Genomic DNA, 17,293 nt, shown 5'->3' with positions numbered 1-17,293 from the left:
CTCAGGCTACAAGTGTCGTGCGGAGACGAATGGGCAAGGGCAGTTCGGTCCGAAAGTTTCGGCCGGACCGTTTTTCACCTCAGCTATAAATAAGTCCTTACCCCCTCTGTCAAAACTCTTCGTCCTCTCGTCCTTCTCTCCGCCTCAAGCACAAACCTAGCGCCACCGCTAGCAATCTCGTCGCCGGTGAGGAATAGCTTCACTTCCTCGACCTCTCTGTCCCCGAACTCATGTCGGAAGCGGAACATCTACATCCGCCGCCGCCGTAGCTGTCTTCTGCCGCCAAGTTAGGGCGCAACGAACTCGAACCGAACAGGTTCTTACTGTTACTGCCTCTGTTCTTCGTGCTCGCCACATAGGGTAATTAAAATCATATTTTACTGCCCCTTTTGATCTACTATTTTACCTTAGATTCGAGAAATCTGTTTTTCCTCAGTGTCTATCACCTTCACACACTCAATTCCTCAAACACTTGATGAATTTCACTAAGCCACTAAAATTCTTCATGTGATTCCTCAATTGTGCAAATTTTTGAATCTGCACAACTCTGGAACCCAAGATCGGAATGCTTAGACAAATTCTTCAACCCACTGGTCAAATTCCTCAACTTTCAAAAATTCCAATTTCTTCAAATCTGAGAACGCATATGACCTCTCCAAATTCCTCGCACCTATACTCTGTTCACAGGTACAAAATGTCAGTTGATGAATCTCTAGGTTCTCATCAACTTAACTCATTTGCAGCATTACTCGAAGAAACTTTACCAGTGTCATCAAAATCTTCAAGACTGCAAATTCCTCAGCAAAAGCATCAGTTGAAGAAAATGGATGATGACAGAAAGAAAAAGGGTGGAAAGAAACTTGAACAAAACACTGCAATTGATATCCCTGAGGATATATATCTTGATTACTGTACGCCAGATGAGCAAGAACCTATGTCGAAGCGCAAAATTAGGCTTCAGAAAATAGAACGCGAGTCAGCTAAGGAGTGGAAGGAATATCCCTTCGTCACTCCAAAGTATGCGAACAAATTCTCCCTCAAGCCACCTTGCAAAAGGCCTCCTCTTGGTGATCATCAGGTTGCACATCCCTCAAGCATCAAAACAGTTGAGGATTACCCTGAGGAGAAAGACAAACACTTGTCTAAACTTCAGAAGAAAGCAGAAGCTGCAGTGAGGAAATTCAATGAGGAATCTGTTGTTGCCACTTCAGCCACCTCTTCTGCTGCTGAAGCTTCTGGTACATCTATTCCTCAAGTGATGTTTGTGCCAAAGAAACCAACGGCTTCAAAGCCCAAAGAGAAATTGCCTCAGAAGGCTGCACCTGCGCCAAAACCTTCAACAGCTACATAGGCCTCAAAGCCTGAACACAAGCAGATTGTCAAGTAACCGCCTACTCACTCCAGCTGCTCTGTACCATCTGCCACGAGCTCAGAGACAAAGACTTCACCAACACCCTTGAAGACTAAAATGACTGTTGTAAGGGGCATCAGGCCCAGCCCAAGCAAAGTCATCAACGTCCCTTCTGCACCAGAAGGAAGTGATGAATGTGATGATGAAACTCTTCAGGCCATCATCAGAAACAAGCAAGAACGAGTTGCACAAGCTTCAGGCAGCTCTATTCCTCTTGCCATGGATCCCAAGGTTCTGGTGGACTTCATCAATGTCTGGTATGAAGATCCAATCACCGCCATTGATGACTTGAAGCTTCCTCCAGGTATCAGTCATATGGTGGCCACATTCATCAATGAGGCCAAATAGAAAGAGACGCAAGCCAAGCAAGCAAAGGTTGCAAAACTGAAGAAGGAGAAATTCCTCGGGCAGAATCTCCTCAATCTGACGCCTGAAGCTCTTGTGACCACCCAGGCTGAACTGAAGACTTTAACTGAAAGGTACACAATCCTATCTGATCGCCAAAGTATCAAGGTGAATTTCATCAAATTTGCAACCGATGCAGTTGATGAATACAACAAGAGGGTTGCTCCTCCTGTTAAACAAAAGTTGCATGAGTCCAGCTATTCGGTTCAACTGACAGAAGAAGATCAGGCTGATGAACCTATTTTTGAAGAAATGCCTCAAGATCTTCCAGTTGATGGACCTGTCATTGAGGAAATACCTCAAGATACTTCAGCTGAGGAAAATGCCAGAACAGATACTGCACCAGCTCCTGTAGAGAAAATTCATTCACCTCAATCCTCCAAGGTGAAGAAAATGGTTCAGTCTGCATCAGACATGAAGAAAACCAAGGCTGCTGAGTAAGAAACGAAGAGAAGAAAAGCTTCCATGACCTCAGAATCATCAGAGGCCAAGCGCCTCAAGACACTTGATGAAACTGCTCGAGTTAATGTTGTGCCTCTGAAGGTAGCTCCATCATATGCACTTATTCCCTTCGGAAGTGACTATGTCATTCCTGAAGAAGATGAGGAAATGAAAGTTGTTGAACCTAAAGAAACCATGGATGAGGAAATACAAATTGATGATATTCCTCAGTCCTTCATTCCTCACAAAACATCTGATGAACCTGCTCAAGGATCAGCTGCAATAGCTGAAGATTTTGCCTCCTCCACCAAGCAAATTCCTCAAGCTGAGGAAAATCCTCAAACGGAGGAAAATCCTCAACTGGAGGAAAATCGTCAACCTGATGAAAACCCTCAACCTGAAGAAAATCATCAACCTGAGGAACAGGCTGAAGAAAATGCTCCTGCACCCAATATCGAAACTGCTATTGTTGTGGTCAACACTGAAACATCAATGATAGTATCTCCTCAAGAACAGCAGCATAATCTTCAACCAAAGCAAAATAAGCCCTTCTTGAAGAGGCCAAAGTTTCAGAAGGAAGCGTTCTATGAAGAACAGATGTATTTCATTAGCGACAATCCATATGACAAGCTTCGCATCAGCCACGGGAAGTTTTGGACAAGGACTCAGCTCAACTACTATGCCTCTGTGCTCTGTGGGAGGAACAAAATATTTCAGCACAAGCACATTCCTCATGTTGAGATGGAAGAAATTCCTTGCTTCGCCAGTCCTCAATGTTCTTCATGAAGCTGGACTGCTGCCTCTCTGCACTTACATAGGTGACTGGAACGGTGATATCATTCTTCAATTCTACGCCACTTTGCATATCTCTGGAGACCCGAATGATATAAACACCTGGGTATTGGACTGGATGACTCAGCACACTCAGTACAAAGCTCCTTCCACCGAAATGTTGCAAGTGCTTTAAGTTTCAATACCCTCAGAACAAGTTGTGATGTTGTATGATGAACGTGAGCTTCCCAACAAACTGATGGAATTCCTCATGAAGCCTTTGGCCAAGGATCTACCTCCAAGGACTCGCTTTCTGATTCAAGACTTGAAGTATGAACCGCGCACCATCTACAGGATCCTGTGCAATGTCATCGCTCCAATCAAACGCCATGATGATGAAGAAGATGTAGTAGGCATCATGAAGAATATCCTCTTTAACATCAACCATTGCATACCAATAAATCTTCATGATTTCTTCCTGAGGACTTTGGCTGACAATGCAGTGTCGCCATTTGACATGAGGATTTATGCTCCGTGGATCATGAGATTCATCAGACAACGGTCAGGCATCAACTATCATGCTGATTTCAACAATCACATTGGATATCTGCCTCCAATCAGAGTCATCAAGAAGACTTTTGATCCTGTTGAAGGAAAAGGCAAGTCTGTCATCGATGAAGGAAGTCGACCTCTTGATGGCCAGTTTCGCGAACCACAAGCATATGATGACACTTCAACTCGGGATCCACCTAGCCATGTTGCCCCAGGGATAATGACTAACACAGAACTATTCCTTAGTCTTCATCAGAAGGCCGATCGGAATCACAAATGGGAAAAATGTCAATTCAGTGCCATTGTGAAAACCCTCAATGAGACCCAGAATGCAGTGAAGTAAAATCACTATTCATGAGGTGTTTGATCGTACCTGGGCCACCCTGGCTCATTTGAAGACTCAAGAAGAACTTGATGAATTGGAGTTTACTCAGGACTTCGACTGGTCGTGGCCTCCCAAGAAGAAATTCAAGCCAATTCCAGTTCTAGACCTTGAGGACAGTTCTTTTTGTTCATTCCGCACTGCAGAGTCTGAGGAGGAACTAGAAGATAATGCCACTGGACCAAGGAAGAAGCCCGTCGCCAAGAATCCTCACGCCTCTTCATCAACCAAGAAGTGAAAGTCTTCATGGGGCGTTAGTCTCAGTTTTGTCCCTTTTAGTCACTTGATGACAAAGGGGGAGAAATCTGAGAGTTAGTCTTCACGCGTGATATATTTTGGGGCTTATGAACTTTATTAAGTTACAAACTCTTGGTTCTTCTGAAGTGTTTTATGTAATGAGTTGTAACTTAAGCCCAATGGTACTCTGATGCTTTTTGAATGTTTTTTTCGCGTTCTTATTCCTCAAAAATATTAATGCATGCATGCTGAAATTCGTCAGATACCATTTCTCATCATGCATTCTCAAATTCTTCATATTATATGTCATACGTATGCATGATTTACAAGATACATGGGGAGATCTCCATGATATAAATCATCAATGTGCATTTGCTGCGAACAGCAAAATCCTCGAAATATGCACATGTTCGGGGGGAGTCTCTCTGTATCTTGATTTAAAATTCCTCAAACTGAGTATTTACACTTCATATTTTTATCCCCGTTGAAAACTTAACACAATTGTCATCAACCACCAAAAAGGGGTAGATTGTAACTGCATCTAGTGCCCTTAGTGTTTTTGATGGTTTGAAGACTTATAGGTTAAGTATCTAATGTGTTCATGAGTGTACACAAGATCTATAAGTCGCTGAGGAGTTTGAAATATACGATGAATATCGGCCCCTAAAAATGTATATCTTTGGCTGAAGAAATTGGTCTTCTGCTGAAGACTTCGATCGCGAAGAAATTGTGATGAAATTGATATTCCTCATGAAGATATTGAAGATGAGGAATTTGGTGTGTCCTGAAGAAAAACGATACGAAGACTTTGAAGCATGAAGATTTATTCTTTCTGTTTCATTTTCTTCACTCTTGAGTCATAGGAACACCGTACTGTTAAAGGAGGTCGATGTAACACTACGGAATGAATTTCCTCATGATGCTCAACCCAAGCCTAATCCTACAAAAGCCTCAAGTGAGGAATATGAGAGACATAAGGACTCTCGTAGTTCATGGTCCTGACCATTGCCGCAATTAGCGCCACATCACCGATCTTATCCACACCAACGGTCATAATATTTAAGGGCATTTATGTCAAATCATGTCGGGATGCTCCCAGGCTATAAATAGCCGCCCCCACAACCATTTGCTGGTTCGCTGCTCCGCAATAAACTGACACTTGACATTTAGAGCAACCCAAATTCCTCAGAGTGTTCGAGAGTAAATCATCAGTGAGGAAATACCCCAAACACCAAACCACAAACCAAAAACCAAGTGATTGGGCATCACTGAAGAATTTGTTCATGTGTGGAACTGAAGCCTTTTACCTTTGAGGATTGTGCATCCTCCAGACGGTTAGGCGTCATGGTCTAGAGCAATCCAGCAGTCAATTGTGGATCGTCGGGTGATCGAGTTTCTGAGGGTTTGGAAGTCTGCCCTAAAGACTTACCACGAGTGTTGCGCGAGGACTGTGTGTCCTTAGCTCAAGGAGAATACGGTAGGGACTGTGTATCCCGGGGCTGTTTGTATTTCGGTTTCAATACCAAGACGCTCCGAACTAGACTTACGACTATCACAGCAGTTGGAACTAGGTCATCAACAACTGTCTTCACTGTGATCCGGGTTCTATTTCTTCAACTCTTTCAACTCCTCAATATTGTATGTTGAAGATATTCGTTGTCTCTCTTTGAAGAATTTGTTGAAGACTTTCTCTGAATTTCCTCAACCTCAAATTCTTCACACTAGTTAATCCTCACCTACTTAATCTGTGCCTGCATACTGTGCAAATTATTTTTCATAATCCTCATCGAGTAAACTGTTGTAGTATACTTTGCACCCCTGATCCTTTGCTGTTTCTGGTGCAAGTTATTCATTAGTGAGGAATTTCCTCAAAAGGACTTTCCTCAGTGATGAAATTCTAAAAATATCCTATTCACCCCCCCCCCCCCCGCTAGTCTATATAACGCACTTTCACACACACTCCCTCTACCATCGGGATTAGTGGTAAACCTAAATAATTGTTATTTGGTGTGCATTGAGCATGAACATGATTAGATCGTGTTTATTCCAATACGATTATTCATTTAAAGAGAATAATGGTTATTCTATTTGCTTGAATAAATACCTTCAATGGTTTACTGAATCTCGATCGTAGTGGTACACATGTTCATAATATTGATGTCAAAAGATACAAAGTAGTAATGATAGTACCACTTACTTGTGGCACTGCCGCTTAAGTTATATTGGTATAAAATGCATGAAGGAACTCCATGCTGATGGATCTTTGTACTCACTCGTTTTTGAAACATTTGAGACATGCAAACCATGCCTATAGAAACTCCATGCAAATGGATCGTTTGGACTCACTTGATTTTGAATCACTTGAGGCGACTCAAGGCCTCTTTTTTTCCAGTGAGATGGAACAAGAAAGTAACTTGTTGGAAGTAATACATTTTGATGTATGCAGTCCAATGAGTGCCGAGGCACGCAGTGGATATCGATATGTTCTTACTTCACTAGCGATTTGAGTAGATACATGAGTATTTGCCGGATGAATTACAAGTCTGAAATATTAGAAAGTTCTAGCTATTTCAGAGTGAAGATCGTCATGACAAGAGGATAAAATGTCTACGATATGATCAAAAGATGAATATCTGAGTTGCGAGTTTGGTACACAGTTAAGACAATGTGGAAATTGTTTCGCAACTCATGCCACCTGGAGCACCATAGTGTGATGGTGTGTCCGAACGTCATAGCCGCGCCCTATTGGATATAGAGCATACTATGATGTCTCTTATCTGAATACCACTATCGTTTTGGGTTAGGCATTAGAGACAACTTCATTCACTTTAAATAGGGCACCACGTAAATTCCGTTGAGATGACAACGTATGAACTATGGTTTGGAGAAACGTAAGTTGTCGTTTCTTAAAATTTTCAGTCTGATAAGCTCGAACCCAAAGCGGATAAATGCATCTTCATAGGATACCCAAAACAGTTGGGTACATCTCCTATCTCAGATCCAGAAGCAAAGTGTTTGTTTCCAGAAATGGGTCCTTTCTCGAGGAAAAGTTTCTCTCGAAAGAATTGAGTGGGAGGATGGTGGAAACTTGATGAGCTTATTGAACCGTCACTTCAACCAGTATGTAGCAGGGTGCAGGAAGTTGTTCCTGTGGCGCCTACACCTATTGAAATGGAAGCTGATGATAGTGATCATGTAGCGTGGGATCAAGTTACTACAAACCTCGTAGATCGACAAGGTCACGTACTGCTCTAGAGTGGTACAGTAATCCTGTCTTGGAGGTCATGTTGTTGAACAACAATGAACCTACGAGCTATGGAGAAGCCATGGTGGGCCTGGATTCCGACAAATGGTTGGAGGCCATAAAATCCGAGAGAGAATCCATGTACGAAAACAAAGTGTAGACTTTGGAAGAACTACTTGATGGTTGTAAGACTGTTAAGTACAGATGGATCTTTAAAAGGAAGACAGACGATAATGGTGACAAGTCACCATTAAGAAAGCTCGACTTGTCTCAAAGATGTTTCCGACAAGTTCAAAGAGTTGACTATGATGAGACTTTCTCACTCGTAGCGATGCTAAAAGTCTGTTGGAATTATGTTAGCAGTTCTGCATTAATTATAAAATATTGCACATAGGATGTCAAAACATTGTTTCCTCGACGGTTTCCTTGAGGAAAGGTTGTATGTGATACAACCAGAAGGTTTTGTCGATCCTAAGGATGCTGACAAGTATGGAAGCTCCAACGATCCTTCTATGGACTGGTGCAAGCATCTTGGAGTCGGAATATATGCTTTGATGAGATGATCAAATCTTTTGGGTTTATACAAGGTTTATGAGAAACTTGTATTTCCAAAGAAGTGAGTGGGAGCACTATAGAATTTCTGATAAGTATATGTGGCTGACATATTGTTGATCGGAAATAATGTAGAATTTCTAGAAATCATAAAGGGTTGTTTGAAAGGTGTTTTTCAAAGGAAAATCTGTATTAAGCTACTTGAACATTGAGCATCAAGATCTATAGAGATAGATCAAGACGCTTGATAAGACTTTCAATGAAATGCATGCCTTGACAAGTTTTTGAAGGAGTTCAAAATAGATCGGCAAAGAAGGGGTTCTTGGTTGTGTTGTAAGGTGCAAATTTGAGTAAGACTCAAAACCCGACCACGGCAGAAGAAAGTGAAAGGATGAAGGTCATCCCCTATGCCTTAGCGGTAGGCTCTGAAGTATACCATGTTGTGTACCGCACCTCATGTGTGCCTTGCCATGAGTCTGTCAAGGGGTACAAAGAGTGATCCATGATTAAGTCACTGAACAGCAGTCAAAAGTTATCCTTAGTAACTAGTGGACTAAGGAATTTTTCTCGATTGTGGAGGTGATTAAGGAGTTCGTCGTAAAGGATTAGGCGATGCAAGCTTTGACACTAACTCAGATGACTTTGAGTACTAAACCGGATTCGTATAGTGGAGCAGTCATTTGGAATAGTTCCAAATGGCGCGTGGTAGCAGCATCTATAGGATGACATAGAGATTTGTAAAGCACACACGGATTTGAAAGGTTCAGACCCATTGACTAAAAACCTCTCTCACAAGCAAGATATGATCAAACCTCATAACTGTATGGGTGTTAGGTTCATTGCAATCACATAGTGATGTGAACCAGATTATTGACTCTAGTCCAAATGGGAGACTGTTGGAAATATGCCCTAGAGGCAATAATAAATTGGTTATTATTATATTTCCTTATTCATGATAATCGTTTATTATCCATGCTAGAATTTTATTGATTGGAAAGTCAAATACATGTGTCAATACATAGACAAGACATTGTCCCTAGTGAGCCTCTAGTTGACTAGCTCGTTGATCAAAGATGGTCAAGGTTTCCTGGCCATAGACAAGTGTTGTCACTTGATAATGAGATCGCATCATTAGGAGAATCGGCAAGTGAGTCTCTTGGAGGCAAGGGTGGGCTCGAGGACGAGCGCGTATGTGTCGGGGTTCGGCATCACCGCAAGATGGTACTCCCGGCTCCATGTAATTGGTTTTTCAGACCAATGCATGTAATGAGGAACCGAGGGGACCATGGCTTTCACCTCGTGCCAGCGTTGACGCTGGTTGTGCTTGTCGTCGCCTTCGCTCGTGAAGACGATGTAGGCGCCATCCTTCTCAGGGAATTGGTCGTGGAACGGCCATTGTTGGGAGGCGGCTGAGCTGGAGCCGGACCCGGCCCAGGAGCCGGACCTCGAGGCGCCGCTCCTAGGGGAGGCAGCAGACCCTCACCCCGGGACAGGCGATGTGCGAAGCTGCATTGCCGAAGTGTACGGGTGGCTAGCTTTGCCCCGGTATGCATCTTGCAAGGTGCCTAGAGCATCTGCTCGAAGGTGAGCTTGGACTGCCAGGTGTTGACCGGAGAGTGTCTCAAGTCATGTCCGCATAGTTCTCGAACCCGTAGGGTCTGCACACTTCAGGTTCGGTGACGTTTCGGTATAGTTGAGTTATATGTGTTGGTGACCGAAGGTTGTTCGGAGTCCTGGATGAGATCCAGGACGTCATGAGGAGCTCCAGAATGGTCCAGAGGTAAAGATTGATATATAGGAAGTCCTGTTTTGGTCACCGGAAAAGTTTCGGGCTCTTCGGTAGTGTATCGGGAGGGTACCGAGGACCATCGGGAGGGGTGTCACGTCCCGAGGGGCCTTATGGGTTATGGGAGGATACAAACCAGCCCCTAGTGGGCTGACATAACCTCCCATTAAGGCCCATGAGGTTTGATAGGCAAAAAACCCAAAGGTGGAAAGGGTTTCCAAGTGGAAAGGAGGAATCCTACTCCTAGTAGGATTAGAGTAGGACTCCTCCACCTCCAATTTCGGCCAAACCATGAAGTTTTGAGGCTGCCTCCTCCCCTCCCTCCCTACTATATATACTAGAGGTATTGAGGGTTTTTGAGACACAGAAAAACAGCCACGTGATGCCCTCTATCTCTAGATCTGTTTCTCCTCTAGTCTAGTTTCAACGGTGCTTAGGCAAAGCCCTGCTGGAATAGTTTCACCACCACCACCACCATGCCATCGTGCTGGAGAACTCATCTACCACTCTGCCCCTCTTGCTGGATCAAGAAGGCGGAGATCGTCATCGAGCTATACGTGTGCTGAACACGGAGGTGTCGTCCGTTCGGCACTAGATCGGGATGGATCGTGATGGGATCGTGGGACGAATCGTGATGAGATCATGGGGCGGGCTGCGATTTGGATCGTGAAGATGTTCCATGACATCAACCGTGTTATATACGCTTCCGCTTAGCGATCTACAAGGGTATGTAGATGCACTCTCCCCTCTTGTAGATGATCATCGCCATGGATAGGTATTGTGTGTGCGTAGGAAATTTTTTGTTTCCCATGCGACGTTCCCCAACACGGTCTTGTCTATGGCAATGACCTTGATTCTCATGGTGGAGTCGGCAGTAGCGTACTTGTCCGCCTTGGTCATGAGAACTGCCAGAGAGGTTGGCTCGGAGCACATGAGCTTGTGCTTGAGAAGGGTGCCGTCTCGGCAACCGTCAACGAAGTACTGGATAACTTGTACCTCATGCACTCCTTCACAGGAGTTGTGCAACTCCGTCCAACGCGTGATGTAGTCGCGAAGGGGCTCATCCGGCTTTTGAACACACATGGCCAACTCGCGAGGCCGACCAGGGCGCTTGTAAGTTCCGGTGAAGTTGCAGATGAACGCCTCCTCGAAGTCAACCCAAGAGTTGACGCTGGCGGCGGGCAGGCTGTTTAGCCAAGTCCTTGTCCAGCCGGTCAGCATGAGTGGCACGTAGCGGAGGGCTACGCGCTTGTTGACTCTGGCAATGCCGACCGCAGTAGTGTAGTCGATCAGCTAGTCTTCCAGCTTGGTGGTGCCATTGTACTTTGGCGTGTCGCGGGGAAGGGTGAAGCGAGTAGGGAATAGCTCCCCTCAGATCCAGGGGCCGAAGCACGCCAGACCAATGAAGCCCTCCTCCTCCATAAGGCACGAGTGCGCCAAAAGGTTGATGCGGAGACGTGCATCATTCTCGCTGCGAGGGGTGCGAGGGCCAATCCGGGCCGCGAGCTCGGGCCGAATCAGAGGCACGGGAGTGATAGCCCTTTCCCTCCGCTTGGGTGGGGAACTTCGTGGACCGAATCACCCTCATCTTCATCCGCCTCGCGATGTCGTCTAGAAACTGCTCGTGGTTCGCTCCGGCACTGGGAATGTCGGTCTTAGCTTCCCTCAGCCCTCCGGCCAAAGGAGCGAAGGCTGAGGAATGTTGAGGACCCTCGGGATTGACAGTCGGGGACACCGAGAAGGCATGGGTAGGATCGAGGCGAGCCTGCTACTTGTTGGCAGTGTCAAGGAGATCCTTGACCCCCTTTTCTTGGCAAACACGTTCTTCACCTTCCAGACCGCTCATTTCTCCAAGAGACGTCTAGGCGGCCCGCATGTTGGTCGCATGAGTGTCGTAGATGGGCAACTTGTCGCCTAGGATTTCGGCGACGACCCGGCCTCGGTCGCAGACCTCTCCACGCCGGTTGGGACCATCAGTGGCCAGAGTGAGACCGTAAGCGGAGTTATACTCGAGTTGCGCGGCCTCCATCCGGCACTTGGCAGTGGCAAGGGCAGTGCCCTCCACCAGGAGCTGCTTGCGAGCCTCCTCCAGCTCGGCCCTGGCCTCTGCTATGTTCGCCGTCGTGGCGATGGGCGTGGTCTGCCCGGCAAGGGTGGCATGAAGCGGATAAGAAGGGCCCGGAGGTGGGTCTGATGCATCCACAACAGCCTTGTCGCGGCCCGAGTTGGCGCTAGTGCCACCAACCATTACCTCCATGAAGTCAGGGGTAATGGAAACGTCGTGCGGGGCAAGACACCCCGCAAATGATGGTGGATCGTTGTAGTCGAGTACGTCGCAGGGGTACTCATCGGGTGCAGGTGCATCCTCGTGGCCGAGCCAGCTAAATCCTGGGCATAGTGCGTCGATGTCGATGTCCCCGCCAAGGTGGCGAGGCTCCTCGTCGAGACGCAGGTTGCGGAAGAGAGCGCGGAGCCGAGCGACGTCGGAAGCAACATCGCCAGCAAGTGTCTCGCTGGCGATCTCCTCAGTAGATCCTCCAGGACGGGCTAAACCGTCGATCAACACTGGGAAACCTCTGCAGGGGCAGGCTCCACAGGCGTGCTGATCTGTCCGGACGCAATGCATTCGATGAAGTTGGCGGAGGGTCCCACCCGGAGGGTAACTCGGACCGATCCTGCGGACGGCCCCATGGTGGGCGCCAAATGTCATCGTATTCTCACGGCATATGCCATAGGTAGGCTTATCAAGAGTGGTTCGAGCCGAAAGGACACCGGCGGGCTCCGGGAGCGGGATTGGTATCTAGCGAGCAAGACGCATGATGTTCCCAGGTTCGGGGCTCTTCCTGGGAGCAGGGTCGGCTCTATATTTTCCGGGACCCTAGGGCAAAGCTTGAAAATAGGCCCCTACAGGTAATAGAATATATGCATCTATAGAAATACATGCGTAAAATATTAAAAATTACATCTAAAATAATTGATAAACGCTTAAGTTATAAATAATTGATAAACGCTTAAGTTATGTCATACCACGACAAAAGGAATAAAGGAGTAACAAAATATAACAAATAATATTCTCCGCTAGTTTGATTACCTCAAATAAGAACCAAGTTCTTATGAGTTCATCGACAATAATACAACAATATGTTGTTAGTTACTTACTTATTTTTACAAAAATCAACGCTAGTTAGTTTATTTCTATCATCCAAGGAATGTTCATTAACTTTAGGATCATCATTTAAATTGTTTGTCTGGGTTGAGATTCTTGCCTTTGATTATCAACACTAATTACCATTGGAAAAAGCCTATTTAAAACATCTTTTTGTGATTCAACGAGTTAATTCTTTTGTTTTTTAGCATCACCGGATTTTTGTCTCGGCGGCATTGTAATACCTAAGATTATAAAGAATCATCAGATCAACTGATCTAAAAGGACTAAGGCACTAGGTAAATATGTACGCAGACACGCAATGTTCGGATTACCTTGAACGAATGGGCAATCAGGGACATGGGTTCATGGCCTGGGCGATCTCCACTTCAGGCGCACCGTGCACGGGGGTCAAGCCGGAGGCGCCACCCTGCAGCACCACAGGCAGGCGGCCGAGGCGAGGTGTCGAACAAACGAACGAACAGAGAGATGTTCTGGATGATCGATCGATGGATGTATTGGGTAACACGTACGAATGTGTTTTCCTCTCCCGGTCAGGTGTCTTTTCGGTTGGATCTTTTAGTACATACCTTTTTTCAGCCCGTATAATAACAGGACTGCAAAAGTATACATACACATATGTAATGATGGGCCCCTCAAAACATGGGCCCTAGGGCGTCGCTCATGTTCGCCTAGGGCCAAAGCCGGCACTGAATGGGAGATAATACCCCTAGTCCTGTCGGAATGGTTGATGAACCAGAGTGTTTACAGTATGCTCCTTGAGCCGTTCGATGGAGGAGGAAGAAGGAGCAGTCGGCTCGAGTTCTACCTCTCCTATGTGTGTGTGCGGGTGCAAGAATGATCGACCCTCTGCATGGAGGGGGCCGGAGGGTTTATAGACGAACCCACCGTCCTACAAAATGGATATAAGTACAATAATGGGGACCCGGCTGCCAACCTCTCAGGCCGGCTAGGGGGACCACTACAGTTTAGTCTTGTCGCTTGAGGGGCCCGCCGGTTGCAAGGTCCCATCTGGCCATGGGACCCGCCGACCAGCCTATGGGGTTGGTGTGTGCTGTCAATGCAGGACGCGTGTTGTACGTCCGACATCATCTTGCGGGATCCGACGCCGGTCATCGGTACGGCCGTCTCCACTGTAGCCACGCCTGACCGAGTAATGGAGTGGGCGCTGGCTTGCGGGTACTGTGCATGGTTGACGGATGGGAGCCGGCGTCGGTCAGCGTTACGGCCGCTGACACTGTAGCCATGCGTGCGCTTCTCCATCCTACCCGCGCTAATGTATCTTCACCTTTAATTGAAGGCCCCCATCACATCCTAGGGATTGATGCGACATGCGCCCTTCAGCCGGTTGGCGGCAAGGCCGGCCGGCCGCAGAGTAGCCGACGACGCTCCTAGCCGGCGAGTACTTCGTAGCTGGCCAGGAGGGGCCGGCAGTCGAGGATGCTATTGCTCCTTTCTATACCAAAGTATAGAGGAGTAGGCTTGATGAGCCTACCCCGGGGTTATCCCCCCGTCACTACCACAAGCTGCCCTGGAGAGAAAAACTCAACCTCGAGGAAGCCTGAGGTATCGTTGATATCCCAGTGCCACAAGACCTTCAATAAGAGTAAAACAAATCCAGCAAGACCGCCCGACAGGCTAGATCCCAATAGGAGCCACACGTATCTCTTTCTGAGGGCACTACGAGATGAGCAGTACGTACGGTGGCCGAATAGAAATCCCCCGAGTTGCCCCGGGTGACTGATACATCTCCAACGTATCTATAATTTTTTATGGTTTCATGTTATTATCTTGTCAAACTTTGGATGTTTTGTATGCCTTTTATATATTTTTTGGGACTAACTTATTAACTCAGTGCCAAGTGCGAGTTCCTGTTTTTTCCATGTTTTTGACCCCTTTCAGAGGAGATTTTGAAATGGAGTCCAAACGGAGTAAAATCCCCGAAAAGATTTTTTTTCCGTAACAGAAGAAGACCAGGAGATTTGGAAGCCAAGACAGGGGGTCCTCAGGGGCCCCACAAGCCCCCACCCCGCGGTCAGGGGGAGGCCACGGCCCACAGGCTTGTGGCCCCCCTGGAACTCCTTTACACTAGGTTTTGTGCCTATATATCCCCAAAAATTCCACAAAAAATCAGGAGATCATCGAAAGTACTTTTCCGCCGCCGCAAGCTTCTGTCTCCGCAAGATCCCACTTGGGGCACGTTCTGGTGCACTGCCGGAGGGGGGATTCGGATACGGAGGGCTTCTTCATCAACACCATGACCTCTCCAATGATGTGTGAGTAGTTCACCATAGACCTACGGGTCCATAGCTAGTAACTAGATGGCTTCTTCTCTCTCTTGGATCTTCAATACAAAGTTCTCCATGATCTTCATGGAGATCTATCCGATGTAATCTTATTTTGCGGTGTGTTTGTCGAGATCCGATGAATTGTGAATTTATGATCAGATTATCTAACGACGCTGATGTGTCCATGGAGGTTGAGCACATGGTCACTGTTGGGGATATTATCTGTTGGGCAACCCGCCCTAGTTGGGCCGGGTCACCAAGCTCGCGACTCATCCTCAAGAGATTCGGGCTTTGACCTGGTGAGGCCGGAAGCCAGATGGCGGTTCAAGATTTTTGGAAAGAATCCATCGTTGGAAAGATCTCCAAGTCTTGGAAAGATGACGACTTAGAGATAGAAAAAATCACGATTTGTAAAGGCAAGGACTCTTGTAAACCCTAAGGGCTCGACCTGTATATAAAGGCGAGTCCCAAGGAAGGAGAGCGGAGGTTAGAAATCATCGAGTGCTAGGTCAGGCGAGTTACGCCCTCCTTGTAATCGAAATACTATCAATGCAACACCAAGCAGGACGTAGGCTTTTACCTCCTTACGAGGGGCCGAACCTGGGTAAATCTCTGTCTCGCTCCCGATTAACCCCTTTGAGTCGCCACCAAGGTGCGATGGCTCCAACACTAAGTCCTTTCACGAGGACATCCGTTGTGACAAAACCACGACAGTTGGCGCCCACCATGGGGCCTACGCACGGTGGAGTTGAGTTCTCAAAGGGAGCCCTACCAGGGTCTGGGAGCTATGCGGCGGGGATCATGACTCGGAGCCGCTACGAGAAGTACTACATCAATAACTTGCTGTGGGGGCCCGAGGCCGATTCAATCGAATCCGGCTACAGAATCCCCTTCGGCAAGATCAACGTCTTTGTCGGCATGGTTGGATCACCTATGCGTGAGTCGGACATCCTCACCGACATCGTCGAGCTGGCCAGTTACGTCCGCCCTGTCGCGACGCCAAATCTAACCCGCCCGGTCTTTGTTGGTTTCACACAGGGATTTGAGGAACCAGAACGATCGGTGACTCAGGAGACCACGCCGGTCAACACTGATGACGAATCATCCATGGGCGAATCAGATTCAACTCAGTCTCTACATGGGGGCTTCCTTGGAGGCCTGTCACTAGCAATGGATCCTGAGGTTCTCGACCGGACCCGCTGTCAGATCGCCGTTTACATGGCAGGGGCGACTCAGCCCCCGCCAAACCCGGCAGGCAACGACGGGACTGGCGAAACATCCAGAAGCCCAGCTGCGATCTTGGTGGATTTGGCGGCCGAGATAACGAGGCTCATGGCGACCCCTGTAACAGCAGAAAACCAGGACACGATAAACGCCGAATTAGCAAAGCTAAGAGATGGGGTGGCAAAGGCTCAGCGAGACGCTGAAGTAGAAGCCGCCAGGATCGAGACCCGGCAAGCTCAAATCACCGCTGAGGCAGCTCGCTTGAACACCGAAAACTGGCGGCTCGAGAGGCATCAACGCGCATCTGACACTGTCCATCAGAGGAGGCACCAGGGGCGTTTACCCCCTGATCTCAACTCGACCCGCCTATTCAACACTCCACAAACTCCCGGGGCAGGAGACGCTCCGGGAGGAGGACCGGGCCAGCCACCAAACCCGCCGCTTCAACCAGCTGTTGATCGCGTCCCTCGATTCCAGACACCTCGAGGTCACTTTTCCAACCCGGTGGACAACGTCCTCACCTCGACTCGCCATTTAGAGTCCCTTCCGATTCATGGCAACACCCCGGCTGAAATAGAAGCACGGAACGCCATTGAGATGTTGAAGACGGCGGTGGTTCAAAACGCCCAGTTCTCGCACAGCCTCAATCGGCTGCACTCCACCCCCCAGGCAAGCCGCACTAGGAGTCGGCCAGAGGACCAGCCCGCCATAACCAGCGGACCGCGACCCTTTCCCCAGGTCAACTCGCCTGATCATCGGGACCCGCCGGGTCAGGATCACCCGGACATCCAAACCGGCCCAGCGCCGCTTGTTGGAGGCGGCAGACAGGTAGGG

Source organism: Hordeum vulgare, chromosome 3H (assembly GCF_904849725.1).
Source record: "Hordeum vulgare subsp. vulgare chromosome 3H, MorexV3_pseudomolecules_assembly, whole genome shotgun sequence".
Taxonomy (NCBI): Eukaryota; Viridiplantae; Streptophyta; class Magnoliopsida; order Poales; family Poaceae; genus Hordeum; species Hordeum vulgare.
The sequence above is the reverse complement of the archived record's forward strand: the minus strand, read 5'-3'. Positions refer to the sequence as shown.